Source organism: Mustela nivalis (genome assembly GCF_964662115.1).
Source record: "Mustela nivalis genome assembly, chromosome: 8".
Taxonomy (NCBI): Eukaryota; Metazoa; Chordata; class Mammalia; order Carnivora; family Mustelidae; genus Mustela; species Mustela nivalis.
The window spans coordinates 65,912,836-65,930,236 of NC_139027.1; the positions used below are offsets into that span (position 1 = coordinate 65,912,836).

Sequence of the window (17,401 nt, forward strand, 5' to 3'; positions counted from 1 at the left end):
AATAATGGAATCTTAGGACAAAATAAAGCAATCTTCAAAATTAAAGAAAAACAACCTTCCCACCCTCACTGCTCTCTTTGTTCCTTCCCTCTGTCAGGCACCAGCCTTTGTGTCTGATGCCAGCAGTGTGGCCAGAAGCATAAACTGGGGGAAGCAGAGCGTGAGGACCAGACTTGTGCGGGCAAGATGCTCTGGGGAACCAGAACCAGCCAAGGCAAGAGATGGTTCACTTTAGCTGTTTTGGTTTCTATGATTTAAAAATACTGGAAGTTCATTTGGTGTTAATGTGCAAGAATCTTCATTTGTCCTATTGGCTGGAATCCCTCCTCCTCCAGTTGTCTCATTTAACGGTACAGAGCTTCTTGGCAGTCACTAAAGGGTTCGGTGGTGTAGCCTCAATGAAGATGTTTCTGTTAATACATGTATGCCACTTTGAGTTGCTCTCACGTCCTTCAGTTCATATGTGCCTTCCAACAGCCCATGAGAATGGTAGAGCGAGGATTATTACCCTGTTTTATTTTTTTAAATTTATTTTATTCATTTTAGAGAGAGGGGTAGAGAGAGCAGGAGCAGGAGGGGCAGAAGGAGAGAGGACCTCAAGTAGACTGTGTGTTGAGCGTGGAGCACAATGTGGGGCTCGATCTCATGACGCTGAGATCATGACCTGAGCAGAAGCCAAGAGTTGGCCGCTTAACCGACGGAGCCACCCAGGCGCCCCTACCCTATTTTGAAATGATAAAACGTGAGGTTCGTAAGGCTAAGAGGGTTTTCACGGATAGCGGGGAAATAGTAGGGGATTTCAGGTTTGGGGAGGAACGCAGGGTGGGAGATGAACATGAGGAGTGGCTGGAGAGCGGGGCGTGTAGGGTGAGGGGAAAGCTGGGGGGCTTGGTCCCTTGAAGAGGTTCCAGGAGTGGAGTAGGAGATTGGGAATGCTGGTCAAATGGGAAGACAATGGGAGAAACCTGTGGTTTGTGAACAGCGCCTCCTTCCTGAAGCCTGAATGTTCAGTAGTAGATGGATACTGGTAAAACTGTGTCTCCTCACCCCAGTGACTGCCCAGCACAATGATACTTCATGGGGATACAATGAATTAGCTCTGTCCTCTACAGTAAAGAGTAGAGGCTGCTAAGGTAGCGAGTTGTTGCGTCGCGGGCCTGCTCGTCGAATGAGGTCCCCCTCCACAAGGCAGCACTTGGGGCAGTTGGCTCTATCAGACATGGGAAGGCCTGGGCTGGTCGATGGGAATGTTGGGTTGTTACCATGCTGTGATGAGCTCTGAGAGAAGGAACTTGGCCCCTTCAGACTCCCCAGCAGGGGACCTGGCCTCAGCGGGTCTGACACATTGCATTTGCTTTTGGATCTGCACACATAAAATAAATCTCTCCAATGACCCTCTCCCCAGAGCCCCCTCAATTAGAACTGCTTTTGTCCTCAGCTTCCTTTTGTTGAGCAGCTTGGAAACTAGTGAGCAGGGAGAAGAAAGGGAAACTGTCTTTGTGGGCAGGGGCGCTAGAGCGCCGGCTGCTAATGAAGGCGCCCTGAATGGAGTGATTGTGCTGCTGTTTATATAGTTTTTATTTTAATTTGCATCCGTACCAGGCTCGGATCCCAAGAGTCATTCAACCGTGTTTGGAGCTTTTATCTCCTCCATAGAGCAAGACCTGCCAGCTTATCATTTGCCCCGAGGAGATGAATGTGGGTCCCCCCTCCCCTCACTTTTATCATGTGCTGTCGAATTGTTTATACATCCATGGAGAGAAAGAAAGACTCCACGGAACTGCAGAAGAAAGGTTCTTTCTCCTGGAGCTGGATCATCTGAGACCTTGCTCTCCTGCTGAAAGGCTTCTAGAGCCCAGGACTCCGGGAGCGAGGTCTGGGTGGCGGTGAGGGATGGAGGCATGGCGTCAAGCAGCCAACCGGAATCTCTTAGAGTAACTGTGAGAGAAACTGTCCTCCAGTTCTCCTTATCTTCTGCATGGGGACATAGTTCTTCCTCTTCTCCTACTTTTCCTGAACATAGACACAAAATGCGATTCGAGAATCACCGCTGCTCACTATTCCCTTTTTAAGTAAACTGCAACTCCTCGGTGTAGCATTTAAGACTATACATAACTTATTCCCTTTCAGTTGTCGCCGCTGACGGATGGGACTGGTCAGTTCTAGTGTCCACCTCCTGAGCCCGTGGTTCTCCCACCTGTGAGCTGCACTCTGCTCAGGTCATGGGTGAGGCTAGCCCCACCTGAAAAGACCCTCCTGCCTCGTCCAGACCACCCTGCCATCAGTCCCAGACTTCCTTGTTGAGGGAGCTTCCCAGCTCACATGGCTCGCTCCCTCTCTAGGGTCCTTTCTGCTCAAAATGGGCCCCAGACCAAAAGCCTTGGCCTTCTCTCAGAACATGTGAGAAATGCATCCTGAGCTCTACCCCAGAGCTGCTGAACCAGAATCGGCATGTGAATGAGATCCCTGGGGATATCACTTGCCCAGTAAAGTTGGGAACCCCTTTCTCCATATCCTTGTGTTTATCAACGTGTCCTCCCCAACCGGTGATGCTTTTATCCCCAGATGTCTTCATGGGTATTCACCTTGCTTCCACAATATGAGTGTTTGCACCTGAAGACAAGACCAGTTGACTTGGGTTGACCCTCTCTTTGAGAGCTTGAGGACAGTGCTGAGTGTATTGTAAGATCTCAGCAAATACTTAGCTAATTCCATGCAGATTTGCCCTGTAAGTCACATTTATCTGTTGCTCCTTTAACAATATTGGCCCAAACATCAGACTTCCAATGTTTTGATGTCCTTTATATGCATGTTTATTCTGTCTTCTTCATCTTAATAATATTTTAAGGGCAGGAAACTTTGGCTATTTTTTCTTATTTTCATACAGCTTCCCCCACTCTACCCCTCCCCTCTTTGGTAAAATAAATCTTCCCCAGGACTCATCAGAGTAGAGAATAGAGTAACAACCCTGACTGGAGAGCTCACCTCTGGCCCTCTTTCCACACTGTGTTGGGTCAGAAATCCTGGTGCACATCCAGAGCATAGCCCTCGGGGCTCTGCCCTCATCCCTCCACACACTCTCCTGATCTCAGCATTCCTAATTCCTAATCCTCAGGCAGTTCCTGTTTATGTCAGTTTACTCTAGAATCTCTATCTCCAGTACTCTAGTTTCAAAAAGGAAAGATGAGGGTGTTGTCCTAAAGACGTGATAGCTTAGTGGGTGCAAAGGAGGTTACAGGAGGGCAATGCACAGTGTGCACTGAGGCACAGGGGGCGAGCTCCTGGGTCTGGAGCCCTCAGTGGAAGCTTCTGGAGAAGGAGCCTCAGGCTGTACCTGAAGGAAACACAGGAGGAGAGAATCAGTGTGCTGTTGTATCGTGTGTGTGCGCGCGCGGGTGCACGCGCACTGGGCAGGGGTGCAGGGAGGCAGAGAAGGGAAGAACTGCTGAGTGCTCAAGGGTAGCAGGACGGGGTAATACTGGCCAGTGGGTGGGCCCAGCTTGCCCAGGGTTTTGTAGCCATATAAGGGAAGTGAGATTTCATTCTTTAGGTGGTGGAAAGCCACAGGGGAAACTGAGTTGGCAGGAGAGAGGGAGTTTAAGTCTTTCTGGCCAACAGTGATCTGGGTGGTCTTGGCAGAATGAGAGGGACACCTGTGGGGAGACAGTCACCACAATTGAGGAAAAAAAAGATGGCGACCACCCAGGAGCACCAGCCATAAGGGACCCTGGAGTTGGCTCTTCTGCGTGCCTTATATCCTGTTGGCAATCCCAGTGCAATCTGCTACGGAACTCTCCAGAACATAAGTGTGTCCCTGTTGTCCATTCCCAGTGGCATCATCCAAGTACTCATCACTCCTGTTTTCTTCCCACAAGTGTTCTTCCACAGTACAGTCTGGCCTGGTTCTTTTTCCTGGGTCTGAAGTGTCTGTGCCTGGAGGACAAGCATCAGCCCCTCATCATGGTGTAGCAGGTGCTTCATTCTGGCCTCTTCTCCCTCCACCCCCATCCCCCACCATCCTCTCTGCTCACACGCCCCAGTTCCTAGAATCTGCCTTGCCATGGGGAATTCCTGAGCTTTCTCCCGTGCTCAGAAAGCCCTCCCCTGACTCTGCTTAGTAAATTCTACTCTCTCTAAGACCTGGTTCAAATATCATCTCCTGGGAAAACCTCCCTGGGTTCCCCAGACAGACACGTAAGTGCTTCCTCCTTTTGTCACTGGAGACTTTATACATGTCTCTCTAACTTCTCATGTTGGATTTGAGATGACGGTTTATGCATCTGCCTCTTTTCCCTCTACATGGCCAGTGCCTTGAGGCAGTCCCAGGAAAAGGCCAGTCTGAGGGTCACAGAGGGAATATGTACCCAGTGTCCCTGTCTTCTGGGGCCCTTCACCTCTGCGACAGCAGTTCCCCACCCTGCACCTGCCCAGTTGGTTGAATTAAACTCAGTTAAGTAGGCAGCCAATTTGAGCAGGGAAAGTGGAGGGCCTAGCAGAGAATCTAGGTGTGTACTGTTCAATAGACATACAGTGGGAACATATTTTAATATATCTAGTTGCCACATTAAAAAAAAAAAGGTAAAAGCTAAATGGGTAAATGCCCATGGCTGCTTGTTCTGTGATAGCCCCCAAATGGAAACAACCCCAGTGTTTGTCAACAGGCGACGGATAAAAAACTGGGGTATGGTCATAGATGGAATGCTACTTGGTAATAAAAAGGAACGGTTTTCTGATACATGAAACAACATGAATGAATCTCACAATAATTAGGCTGAGCATAAGCAGGAAGAAAATTATGCTTACTCTGTGATTCTACTCACATAAAAATCTAGAAAATGCATACTTCTATAGTGACAGAATGCAGACCAGTGATTATCTCAGGATAGGGGACAGGCAAAGGGCATGACAACTTCTTGGGGGTGCTGGGCCTGTTCATGATACTGACTTTAAGGATGATTTCACGGTGTATGATGCCAAAACTTCTCAAATTGTAATTCTTTAAGTATGGGCAGCTTATTGTCTGTTAATTATACTTCAGTAAAGTAAGAAAATCCACAATAATTTTAATATATTTTAATCTCATATATCTAAAATAATATCATTTTGACATCTAATCAATGCAAAAATTATTAATAGATTTTTTTACCTTCTTACTTTTGTATGTTTTTTTTTAAAAAAAGATTTTATTTATTTATTTGACAGAGATCACAAGCAGGCAGAGAGGAAGGGAAGCAGGCTCCCCGCTGATCAGAGAGCCCGATATGGGGCTCGATCCCAGGACCCTGAGATCATGACCTGAGCTGAAGGCAGAAGGTTTAACCCACCAGGCGCCCCTTTGTATGGTTTTTTAAATCCGGTGTGCATTTTACACTATAGCACACCTCACTCTGGAGCCACTATTTATTTATTTCTTTCTTTCTTTCTTTCTTTCTTTCTTTCTTTCTTTCTTTTTAAAAAGATTTTATTTATTTATTTGACAGAGACACAGCGAGAGAGGCACACAAGCAAGGATAATGGGAGAGGGAGAAGCAGGCTTCTCGCTGAGTAGGGAGCCTAACAGGGGGCTTGATCCCAGGACCCTGGGATCACAATCTAAGCCAAAGGCAGATGCTTAATGACTGAGCCACCCAGGTATCCCTGGAGCTGCTGTTTCAAGTGCTCGGCTCTGCACATGACCGGGAGCTGCCCTGTCGGACAGCAGAGATCTAGACCCTCCCGTGAAATCTCCTCCCCTGATCTGAAGTGGCTTTCACGTGAGAATGGGCAAACTGTGAGCAAACCATTCCTGAAATCTGTATCTGAATGTTTTGAGCCACCTCCAGAGTCGCCTTCTGTAGTCTTGAAAGGCTTGGGCTCTCTTGAGCTGTGGATCCGAGAGTGGCTCTGAAGAGTCTCCATTCTAAACCTAGAACTTGGCATGAATCCCCACCTTCTGTCTGACCCTCTCTTTCCTCTTAGGTTGAAGCTTGAAAGGTAGCATTCTCCTTGCATATCTATTTGTTCTCAGAGAATTCCTTTTTACTTTCCCTTTTGCACCAGGAAGTGCACTCTACCTCACTGACAGCGTGCAGGGGTTGGTGTGGGGTGGAAAGTAGGGATGCACGCTGGCCTCTGAGAGATGGAGTGAGTCTGGGGGCTGCGTCTGGCAGCTTGGGAATGTCCTGGTGCCGAGCAGCCCTGGACCTCTGGCAGGCCTTCACCAAGGCTGGGATCTGCCCCCCATTCCCTCAGCGACTGCCAAGGAGGGCTAAGAAGGGGTGAGAGGATGGGAGGTGCTGGGGGCAGAACAGGCAGCTTCACTAGCCCTATGGTAACCCAGTAAAGGCTGCCTGAGGATTCTTCTGCTTCTAACCGGCTCAGGGACCCTGACTGAGTTACCCCTTCTTCTCAGCGTCTTAGTTTCCCCATCCGTAAAGTAAAGGAATTGAGACAATCTGAACGGTCCCTTCCAGTCTTGTGTGGATCAGTGATTCTAACTGCGTTCCGTGGAGCCCGGACCAGCGCCGGGCAGTGTCCTGCAGAAGAAGTTATAAGGGATGCACATGACACAGTCTTCGCCTGTATTAATGGAGTGTGGATTTATAGCTCTCGGTATTATTTGACATTTTTATAAGAATCCATTACTTTTGGGGCGCCTGGGTGGCTCAGTGGGTTGGGCCTCTGCCTTTGGCTCAGGTCGTGATCTCACAGTCCCGGGATCGAGCCCCGCATCAGGCTCTCTGCTCAGCGGGGAGCCTGCTTCCCCCTCTCTCTGCCTGCTTCTCTGCCTACTTATGATCTTTGTCTGTCAAATGAATAAAATCTTTAAAAAAGAAAAAAAAAGAATCCATTACTTTTGCAAGTAAAAAAAAAAAAGCAGAGAAAGAGAAAGCACGAAAAAGAACACAAAAGAAAAAAGTGTGTGTATCTGTGTGTGTGAGAAATGAACCCCTCAAGTGACAAGTATATTTATTTTTAACTTTTTTTCGTGTACACATTTAGTTTTATTGTAACAAAGCAACTTGTACACTTTTAATGTTTAAATTTATTTTTAACTTCTTCTTTAAAATTTCAGAACCACACAAAAATCAAAAGCTAGTATAATGAAACCTCATATGGCCATCATATATATATACACACATATATATCTCAGAGTAAATACTCATAAATATAATAAATAGTATTTATATGCTTTAAATGTACTAAAATAGCATTATATTTGTTTGTACGGTGAAGGTAAACATGGGGCCCAGGACTTTTGTGTGGCTGGCTCTTGGATATCTCTATTCCAACCTGCTGTTCAGAAAAATTATGTTATTATCCTCTTAATACCTCTCCATTGTTGCTCTTATTTTTATCTGCCCTGGCTAACCTTGAGTCTAAGCCACCTGCCCTCTTAGTGGCTCTGTTATCAACCAGACCTGGACTGAAAACTTTCTGTGTTACCTGTACCACTGTGACCTCAGGCAACTTACTTTCCCTCTCTGAGCTTCCATTTCCTCATCTGTAAAACAAAATTATTAGTACTTGTAAAACAGATAATATTAGCACGTGCCTCGGAGTGTTGAGGTTTCAAGAAAACAATGCATAGGCGGGGCCTTATGGTAAGAGTTTGACCAACCAAAGATTTCCAGATCATGATGTCCTGAATTCTTCCTCTATTTTTGCAGCCTGACATCTCTGAAGGGATCAGCGCCTTTTATTATCCCCCCCACCCTGCCCGCCAGGGATCTAGAACTGCCAGATATAAGCAGAAGGTCTAAACCAGACTATACAGGTTTCTTTAGAGTTTGTGGGAGAAAGAGCGACTGTTTCCTTTGTGAACAGGAGTAGCATCAGAATAAATGTCTCTGTGTTGGTAACCGTGTGTCCTTACTGAGCTTAGCTTTTCAGGCTGATGGAAGTCTATGACCCTCTCCAGAAGGACTTTTTTTTAAAGATTTTATTTATTTATTTGACAGATCACAAGTAGGCAGAGAGGCAGGCAGAGAGAGAGGAGGAAGCAGGCTCCCTGCTGAGCAGAGAGCCCGATGCAGGGCTCGATCCCAGGACTCTGGGATCATGACCTGAGCCGAAAGCAGAGGCTTTAACCCACTGAGCCACCCAGGCGCCCCTCCAGAAGGACTTTCATGCACAAGCGTCTAAACCCAACAGACTGACAGGACAAGAATGGGAGAGAGCCCCTGGACTCAATTACAGAGCTGGGATGTTAGCACCCTAAATGTGGTGTTTCTCTTCTCCTCTCTTTACTTTTCAAGCAATGGACTTGATTTACTGTAAGTTAAATTCTTTCTAGATATGGAAACGGAAATGAAATAATTACCAGGGCATTTAAGCTCAAAGCATGGCGGGGGCTCCTGGGTGGCTCAGTGGGTTAAACTCAAAGCATGGCTCCGTGTTTCTGTTCAAACCATCCCCCGCACTCCTCTGCTGCAATAATTTAGATGGTTTCCCCCTTCAGACTGGGCACCCTGTTCCATGCTTGCATTGTTGACCGACTTCCAAGATATCACAGAAAACATACCAGGGGTTTCTACACCTATAAAATGGAGACAAAAATGTGTCACCTTGCCTCATTTCCTGCCCCCTCAGAGATGAATGGTCACTTAGCTCCAGACTCCTCTGCACATGGTGAATTTCCCAGATTCCCCTCCAGGGCTGAGATGCTCATTCCCCAGCAGTCGCCTGGGGACCCGCCCTCAGCTGAAACAAGTGGCTTCGGCCAAAGTGACACTCCCTTCCCAGATCAGCCCACACCCAATGACGGGTCCAGGTGGAGGTGCAAATGTCCAGTCCCCGTTCCTTATTTTGGAATAACTCCAAATGGCCCTTCAGCTCCAGAACTCCTTCTGGGATCTGCCAAGACCTTTGTTGTAACTGCCACCTGGCCCCCCTTCTTCCTCTGCGTGGTCCTGTCTTCACTCCCCAGAGCTGGTATTCCTAAGAGCTCTGGCCGGTAAGGGCTTCCCTCAGCTCTTCTCCTGCATGCAGAGCTCAGAGCCTCAGAAGTGATTTCCCAGGGCACTTGACCTGTGCATGAGTGGAAAGTAGAAGGGCATCTGTCAATTCCTAGAATTTATTAGGAGTCCTGGTAGGCTGTGTAATTGCTGCATTACTTTCCAAGTATTATAACAATTGTAATTGAGGGAACACAAAAGCAGAGGGGAGGATGGCCTTACTTAAACAAGTAAATACAGTGGAGTCAAATCAGGAAACGGAGGGAAGGCTTCTAGGAAAGGTCCTGGCTAGGGAGAATGTCAGGAAGGATATGTACTGGCATCTGGGTGGGAGCCTGACCCTGGGCAGGTGGTGGCTCCCTTTCTCTACCCTGCCCCCTCGCCCCATGCCCTAACCAGGCTATCTGTGTCCCCCCCTGCAGGGAAGGCAGACCTAATGGATTTTATAGATCTGCCCTTGAACAGCCCTGAGGCTATGGTAAGTCCCTTTTTCTTCTCATTTTAAAATTGTACATGTAATATGTGAATACATACTTCTTGTAATAATGTCGATTCACAGAATAGTCCTTGCACAATTCTCTCCACTGCCACATCCCCAAGCCCACTTTGCTACCCAGAGAGAACAGTCATTGTCAAGTTAGGATGTGCCATTTTGGGGTGTATTTCTATCCATTTACATGTATAGGTATATATAGAAACATGTGGTTTTGTGGGTGTTCATGTTCAAAAAATAAATAGATTACTCTATGCATGCTGTTGAACAATTCATCTTTTTTTTTTTTTTTTTTTAAATTTCAAGTCTTAGGAATCTTTCCATTTAGGTGCTCAGCATAACTGAGCAATGACCCCCCCCCCCCATGTGTTACTAAGCCATGCTTTTACTAGAGGACATTTAAGTTTGTTTCCAATGTTAAGCTTATACAAACAGTGTTGTAATTCATGTTTTTTACATGATTCTTCATTCACAAGTTCTGGTGCTTCTCTAGGCTAGCTGTTGGGAGTAGAATGTTGGGTCAAATAGCACAGACATTTTAAAATTTGATGCAACCTCCTTGCTCTCCTAACTTCCAATACTGGGTGTTCCTTTTTCCTCTTTCCTTCCAGCCTTATTGGGATCTCATTGGCATATGATGTTTTCTAAGTTTCAGGTGTATGATGTAATGGTACGATATGTATCTCTATTGTAAAGTGATTGCTACCATAAAGTTAGCTACCAGATCTATCACTTTATATAATTACTATTTTTTTTGGTGGTGGTTATTGTTAAGGTGAGAATATTTAAGATCTACTCTCTTAGCAGCTTTCAAATACATAATGCGGTATTGCTAACTATAGTTGCCATGCTGAAGGTTAGATCTCCAGAACCTATTCCTCTTATAACTGGAAGTTCATATCCTTCAATCAACATCTCCTCATTGTCCCCCATCCCATAGGCCCTGGCAACCACCAGTCTACTCTGTTTCTGTGCGTTTGGCTTTTTAGATTCCATATACACGGGAGACCATAGAATATTTGTTTTATGACTTGTCTTTTTGCTAATAGCCATTCTAACAGGTGTCAGGAGATATCTCATTATAGTTTTGATTTGTGTTTCCCTGATGATGAGTGATGTTGAGTACATTTTTATGTACCTTTTGGCCGTTTGTATACCTTCTTTGGAAGTCTATTCAGATCAATTGTTTGAAAGAATTTGAGAAGGATTGGCATTAATTCTTCTTTGAATGTTTGGTAGAATTCCCCAGTGGAGTTAGCTGGCCATAGGTTTTTCTTTGTTGGGAGTTTTTGATTACTGATTTAATCTCTCTACTTGTCATTGGTCTGTTCATATTTTCTAATTTTTCATTATTAAGTCTTGGTAGGTTGTGTGTTTCTAGGAATTTATCCTTTTCTTTTAGGTTGTCCAATTTGTTGGCTTATAATTGATCATGGGACCCTCTTAGGATCTTTCACATTTCTGTGGTGTCAGTTGTAATGTCTCCTTTCATATAAAATTTTATTTATTTGAGGCTTCACTCTTTTTTTTCCTTGGTAAGTCTAGCTAAAGGTCCAACACTGGGTATTATTAGTCTTTTTAATGGTTGCCAATTGGATGAAAAAACAATCATATTTTAGTATCTTAATTGCATTTCTGTTGACAGTGAGATTTGGCATATTTACCTTTGCTGTTTGCCGTTTATATGTAACTCTATATATTTTATTGAGAGATAGTGTGAGTGAGTGAGCTGGGTGGTGGGGCAGAGGGAGAGGGAGAGGGAGAAGCAGGTTCCCCTGAGCAGGGAGCCTGAAGTGGGGCTGGATCCTAAAGCACTGGGATCATGACCCAAGCTTAACCGTCTGAGCCACCCAGGTGCCCCGATCATGATCCAAGCTGAAGGCAGACGCTTAACTGACTTAACTGACTTAACAGCCACACAGGCACCCCTGCCATTTATATTTCTTTCAGATATTTTTTACATCTTTTTAATTAAATCGTTCACCTTCCTTTTTCTTATTGTACCATTGTTGGTACTTGCCATAAATCGACCTTTGTGCTCTGGAGCCAAAATATGTAATGTAAGAGCCGAGTTTTAATATAAAGAAGAAAGATAGTTTATTCCTTTGTCAGGCAAGAGAGTCGACAGCAGTCTGGGGCCTTCAAAAACTGTGAGCTCCTCCCTCCCAGAGGAAGGGACAGGGGGTTTATAGGGAAATGTAGGATCTAGTTGGTTTTGACAGACATTGTCAGCCTCCTTCATCATGTCTTGAGGATGGTAGGTCCTGGGTTCCAATTGAGGGTGATACAGCCTCAAAGAAGCATTAGTGCAGCCATTTTGATTTTTTGTTCAACTTCATGCTCTTAAGCGGTTTCATCCTGAGTGTTAATCCTTTGTTATACCTGTTGCAGAGATTTTAATACCATTTTCTTTTCACTTTCTGATACATTTTATCATTCTAAATTTTGAATTCATATGCTGCCCAGGCTTTTAGTCATTTTTCTTCCTCATGGCTTCTGTGTTTTTGTACCTTAAGTAGGTTTTCTCTACCCCATGATTATAAACATATAAAATCCATTTGTTAAATTTGCAATGAGTTGGGACTGTCCTGTAGGCCCGAATCTGCTGGGCCTCAGACACTTAATGAAGCCCATGTTGGGGGCTATGCTCTAGAGCCCTAAACCTCCACATTCTCCTCATCTATGGGGGCAACAAACGGAAGCCATGGCTTGCAGGGATAGTCGCTACTGCCAGGAAGCAAGTCTAGGCAGGGTGCCTTTAGAAAGTCATGTTGCTGCCCACTCTACCTCTGAAGGGTGTGGAAAGTGAGAGGCCAGCTTGAAGATGTGAGTTTGAGAGAGCTCTACCCCTTGTGCCCAAAGTCCTTGACATGCTCAGCAGTCCCAGAACCATGCAGGTGGTACTCTCAACAGGTGCTGCCGTGTAATAGAAAACACAGTCAATGGGTTGTGGTTCTGATGCTAAACATGGAGACATCTAGCATCACAAGGTCTCATGGAATATTAGTCATTATAATGCACCACACTGAGGGTGTGCAAAAAGAGTGATATGTGCCCGTTTAAAGACGCCGACTCCACAAAGTTGTGGTCCTACAGAATCAGCCCAATCTGTGACTGAGTCCTAGCCTTGACCTTGAGCAACTGTGGGAATGTGGGCAAACTGGTAAACTTCTTGAGAACTTGATCTCCTTCTCTGTAAAATGGGTATTATCTTGGCTTGGAGGGATGTGCTGTGAGGACTAACAAGTTAATGAGTGGGAAAGTGGGTTGTACTGTGTTCAAAGAACTACAGTATCATCTTTACACTTGGGGTCTAGGTAACCCATGAGGAAGATAAGGTCTCTGTCCTCAGGGAGCTTGTGATGTATGCCCATGGAAGCAGGAAATGGGAAAAGGCAGGACATGGTCAAGTTGTACGGCAGTGGAAATTAGAGAAAGGTCTAGAGTTTGGGTGGCTTGAGCACAATGCCATATGTGGTTGTGTTTTTATGAAAGTTGCCAAATGTGTTTTGTGTGAAATGAAACTGTCCAAAGGAGAGCCCTTTGTGGGCAAAATCCATGTCCTGCCTTGTTCAGCGGAGGACAGTGGAGCATCAGCGGGCACAGCTTCTGCCCCAAGCTCCTCACGGGAAGGTTGACTTTTCTTTTCTTTCCATTTAGCCTTCAGTCCTACAGGGCTTTTATCCCTCGCCAAGGCTTTGGCCAGGATTGGCGAAGTGGCCCCTTCTGGATACCTGACCAGGAATGGCCAAATAGTATTCAGAGGGAAAGGTTGAGAAAGTGGTTGTGGGTGTTTCAGTAACAAAAATGTAATCTCTCTTATGCTGAGTTCCCTCAACAGGATTTCAGTTTTCTCCATGCCATGTCCCCAGAGGAGTGCAGATGTCCCTCAGAAAAGGAAAAGACACCTATTAAGGAGAGGGAGGTTGGAGTGATGCTCTCAGCTGTAACTCACAACAGAGTACATGTGTGGGTGGGGGCTGGTAGTTCCACTGTGGTGGACAGAGGGGAGGACTGGGGTTGGCCAGTGTATGAGGACACAAGATCCCCAGTTCATCTCTGAATGGACCAGTTTATTTCCCAAGACCAGCTGCCTAACAGAGAGATGCCCAGCCTTCTTCACAAAGGGTGGCAGTGGCTCGATCAGCTCTGGAAAACCAACCACGGGGGGCTGGCTACCTTGTTTGCAGGGCTCCATGCAAAATAAAAATTCAGGGTCCCAGTTCAAAAAGCAGGAATGCAGTGCCATTTAAAGTTTTAAAATATAAAACTTTTTCTTTTAAAAAGCTCTTGTTACTTATAAGCCTAACAGACATGAAGCTATTACATGAATAACAGGGTAAATTTACAAATGCAAACAGAATAATGTTTTTGGTATGGTATAATATTATATATTACCAGAAATATTTTATTAACATGGTATCTTAATCCTAAGATTTTTCTGAGTTTTTTTTTTTTGTTGTTGTTGTTGTTTGTTTATTTGTTTTTGCAAATTCATTTATTAGGGCATCAGAAATTATCCTTTCAGCAACTTCGTTTTCAACAGATATAATTCAAAATTATATTAGTCATTCTTGGCAAATGCAAGATCTCAAATAATGTTTGATAACTGTTAATTTTGAGAAGGATCTTTCTGTTGGTACAACAGTTACTGGAAATGTGAGGTATATTTTAGAGGCTGGGACAACATTGGGGTAAATTTCTGGTAAAAATTATTTCAAAATAGAAATTTTAGTACATCTAGAGCTGATGATGAGCTTCACGTCCGTCTGAGTTTAATTTTAAGTATACATTTATGCAATGGCATTTAATGCTTCCCCTGGCATTTCCTGTAACTTATAGAGGTTGTACAAGAAATTGAAAGCAGCCTCATAATTAGAGTATAATTAAACATGCTTATTTATGCATTTTTTGGCTTTATTTTCCATTATAAGAAAAATCAATTCTAAATTGCCTTTCTTATTAATAATTGATATATCTCAAGCTTTGTATGAGAATAATATCCTTTCTGTTGAAAGAAATGATCTGTAAATTTACTTTCTATTTCACAGCCTGTGGATATTTGCTTTGTGGTGATGTGAGAGTTTTCAAAATTAGAGTTCTTAAATTCATTAAAGAATTCAAATAACTCTCAGATAGGTTTGGTTGCAAGGTCCATGCACACAGTTTCCTTCTGTAGTAGCTAACTGACAGTTTGCTGCCGCAGGACAGGCAGTTCGGTGCTCAGGCAGCCCCAGTGCTGGGACTGCAGAGTTAGCATTAGTGCAGATACTGCAGGGCTGGGCTCGGGGAAGGAAGGACAGGCACATCTGCCTCCCACTGTTGTCCCAGCCACTGTCACTAGTCTGTCTCAGAGCTGGGCCTGGCTGCCCCGGCTCTGTCGCATCCCCTGAAGGCACGAGCATGCTCACTGCTGTCAGCTCGGCTCCTCTGCTCATATCTGCTCTGTGTACTCAGCACTTGGCTTGCAAAACACACATTCAAACATAATGTCATCTGGAACTTGGCGATAGTGGCCACAGAGCATTTAAACCGAACCTGGGAGTTGGGCTCTGGAAAGGCACAGAGTGAACACCCACGGGGTCAGCCTCAATTCACTGGGGCTTGTGTGTAAACCTCGGTGGGGAGGCAGCGGGGTCGTTGTGCTGCAAGCCAGAGAGCACTCCAAGCCAAGGGACTCCTAAAAGTCAGGACTGTGGTCTACAAAGGAAAACCCAGTGCACCCTGAGTTGTAAAGGAGGTCCACCATCTGGATCAACAGCTCCAAGGGCTTATTTTTCCCAGGGTAGAGAGGAAGCCATTACTCAGCACCTCGTGCTACTTACTTCCCCCACCTCTGCCCCCAGTCTTGTGACCTCAGCCAGTGACGGGTCAGCTGAGCGCAATGGGGTGACCACTGACATTTCACTGTCATCATAGCCCTCCTCCCTTGGTGCTAGAGAGCTCTGGGCAATGGCCTCAGCTGTCCCCACCAAGGAGAAGAATGCTCCCTGGATGGAGAAACAGGAGACAGAGAAGCAGAACTGCTCTTACATCCAGGCAAGGGGAGTTGGTCTTGTTTTGCCCTGATGCAGGTGCTTTCTTCAGGGGAACACACGAGTTCTCTGAAGATGGAAATGGGAGTGTTCTCTTTATCCAGGATTCCAACCAAACATTGGATGAGCTCTGTAGTTAAGCTGGTGCTTGAAAAGTTTTTTGTTTTTATTTTGTTTTGTCTAAGATTTTATTTATTCATTGGAAAGAGAAAGAGAGAGAGAGGAGGAGCAGAGGGAGAAGGAGAAGCAGGCTTCCCGTGAGCAAGGAGCCCGATGTGGGGCTCTATCCCAGGACCTGGGATCATGACCTGAGCTGTCTGAGCCACCCAGGCACTCCTGAACTTTATTTTTGCATTATGAAATCAATTCTAATCTTTAGAGACAGGAGTCTATTTAGAAAATCCAGATAAGTAAAAATAAGAAATGTCATGTAGCAGAAATAATCACTTAAAATTTCGACATACACACTAGCAATCTTTTTGTTTGTTTTTCTGGATGTATTTCAGGAAAATATGTTGACTATAGGAAAGTACAGGGAAAGATATGATAAGCATTCATGCACCCAGTACTTTGAATAGGTATTTACATTTTGTCATATTTGCATAAGATTATTTTATATAAAAGAAATATTGCTGATAAAGTTCAAGTTCTCCTGGTGCCCCACTCAGATCCTGTTTTCCATTTTCCTCCCCTAGAAACAACTTCTATTGTAAACTTACATATAACCTTAACATACACATTTTTATTTTTTATTTTTGGAAAGATTTTATTTATTTGAGAATGAGAACATGCATGAGTGTGGGGGATGGGCAGAGGAAGAGGGAGAAGCAGACTCTGCTAAGCAGGGTCCCTGTAGGACTCCAGGGATCATGACCTGACTTGAAGGCAGATGCTTGACAGACTGAGCGACCCAGGTGCTCCAACAGACACATTTTTACAGATTTACTACATGCATGTATTTATATCTTGTAAAGAATTGAAGATGTACCTAAAAAGTACATCTTCTTGAATTTTCTTGAATTTATTTCTGTCACTCACTTTTGTCTTTAAGACTTAACTCAAGTTGGTGTATATATACCTAATTCGCTAATTTTAATTGCCATTACAGCAGCAGTTGCCAAACTAGGGCTGTGAGCATATCTATCCTGTGAGTAAATATGGCTAAGAATGGCTTTGCATTTGAAAAGGTTGTTAAAAAAGAAAAAAAAAAAAAACAAAAAAAACCCAGAACCTACTATACAGACTTAGGTGATTGACCAAAGCCAAACATATACTATCTGGCCCAGAACAAGTTTGCTGAGCCCTGTGGAATACTATGCGTATTCCTTTGTAACAATCCATTGCCCACTGATGGATGTTGAGGTTGCTTCCACTGTGCCACTGTTAGGAACAGAAGTGCTACGAATATGCTCACACATGTCCTATGCCTGTGTGCAACAGTTTCTCCAGAACACATGGAACTGCTGAGTTGAATGGTGGGTGCATTTGGAGATTCGCTGGTAAATTCCCCTCTACCATTGCTATACAAATTTAGACCCCCCCCCCACTAGTGGTAAATAAGAGGTCTTGGGTTTTTTTTTCTTTCTAAATTTTCATCTACTTTTAATTTTATCAGATTTTCAGTTCTTGTGAATCTAATGGGCTTAAGCGGCTCATCGCTTTTATTAAAGTCTCTATTTTCTTGTATGGTTGGGCAAATTTTCCTAAATTTATTAGCCATTCAAATTTCTTCTTTCGTGAATTGCCTTTCTGTTTCATTGAACCTTCTTTCTATTGGAATTTACCTTTTTATTTTTGTAGGAATTCTTTTTTTTGAATTCTAAACTTTGGGGAGTTTTGTATGTTACAAACCTCTTCTTCTTCTTCATTTATTTTCTTTGTTTTGCTTTCTGCTGTTTATGGTATAAAAGCATAAACAATGTATAGAAGCTTTAATT

The 17,401-nt window shown here is 44.4% G+C and overlaps 1 long non-coding RNA gene across 2 annotated transcripts in view; it reads left to right on the forward strand.

Annotated features, from left to right (window-relative positions):
- Window positions 1-9,417, forward strand: part of LOC309870973 — a 35,214-nt gene extending 25,797 nt beyond the window's left edge. Inside the window, exon 3 of one of the 2 annotated variants that reach the window (XR_014314912.1) lies at window positions 9,359-9,417. This is a non-coding gene — a long non-coding RNA (uncharacterized lncRNA). Of the gene's footprint in view, window positions 1-97; window positions 186-9,358 lie in introns of those variants that run through there. The other variant, XR_014314913.1, reaches the window with a different exon arrangement.
- The last annotated feature ends 7,984 nt before the right edge of the window (window positions 9,418-17,401 follow it).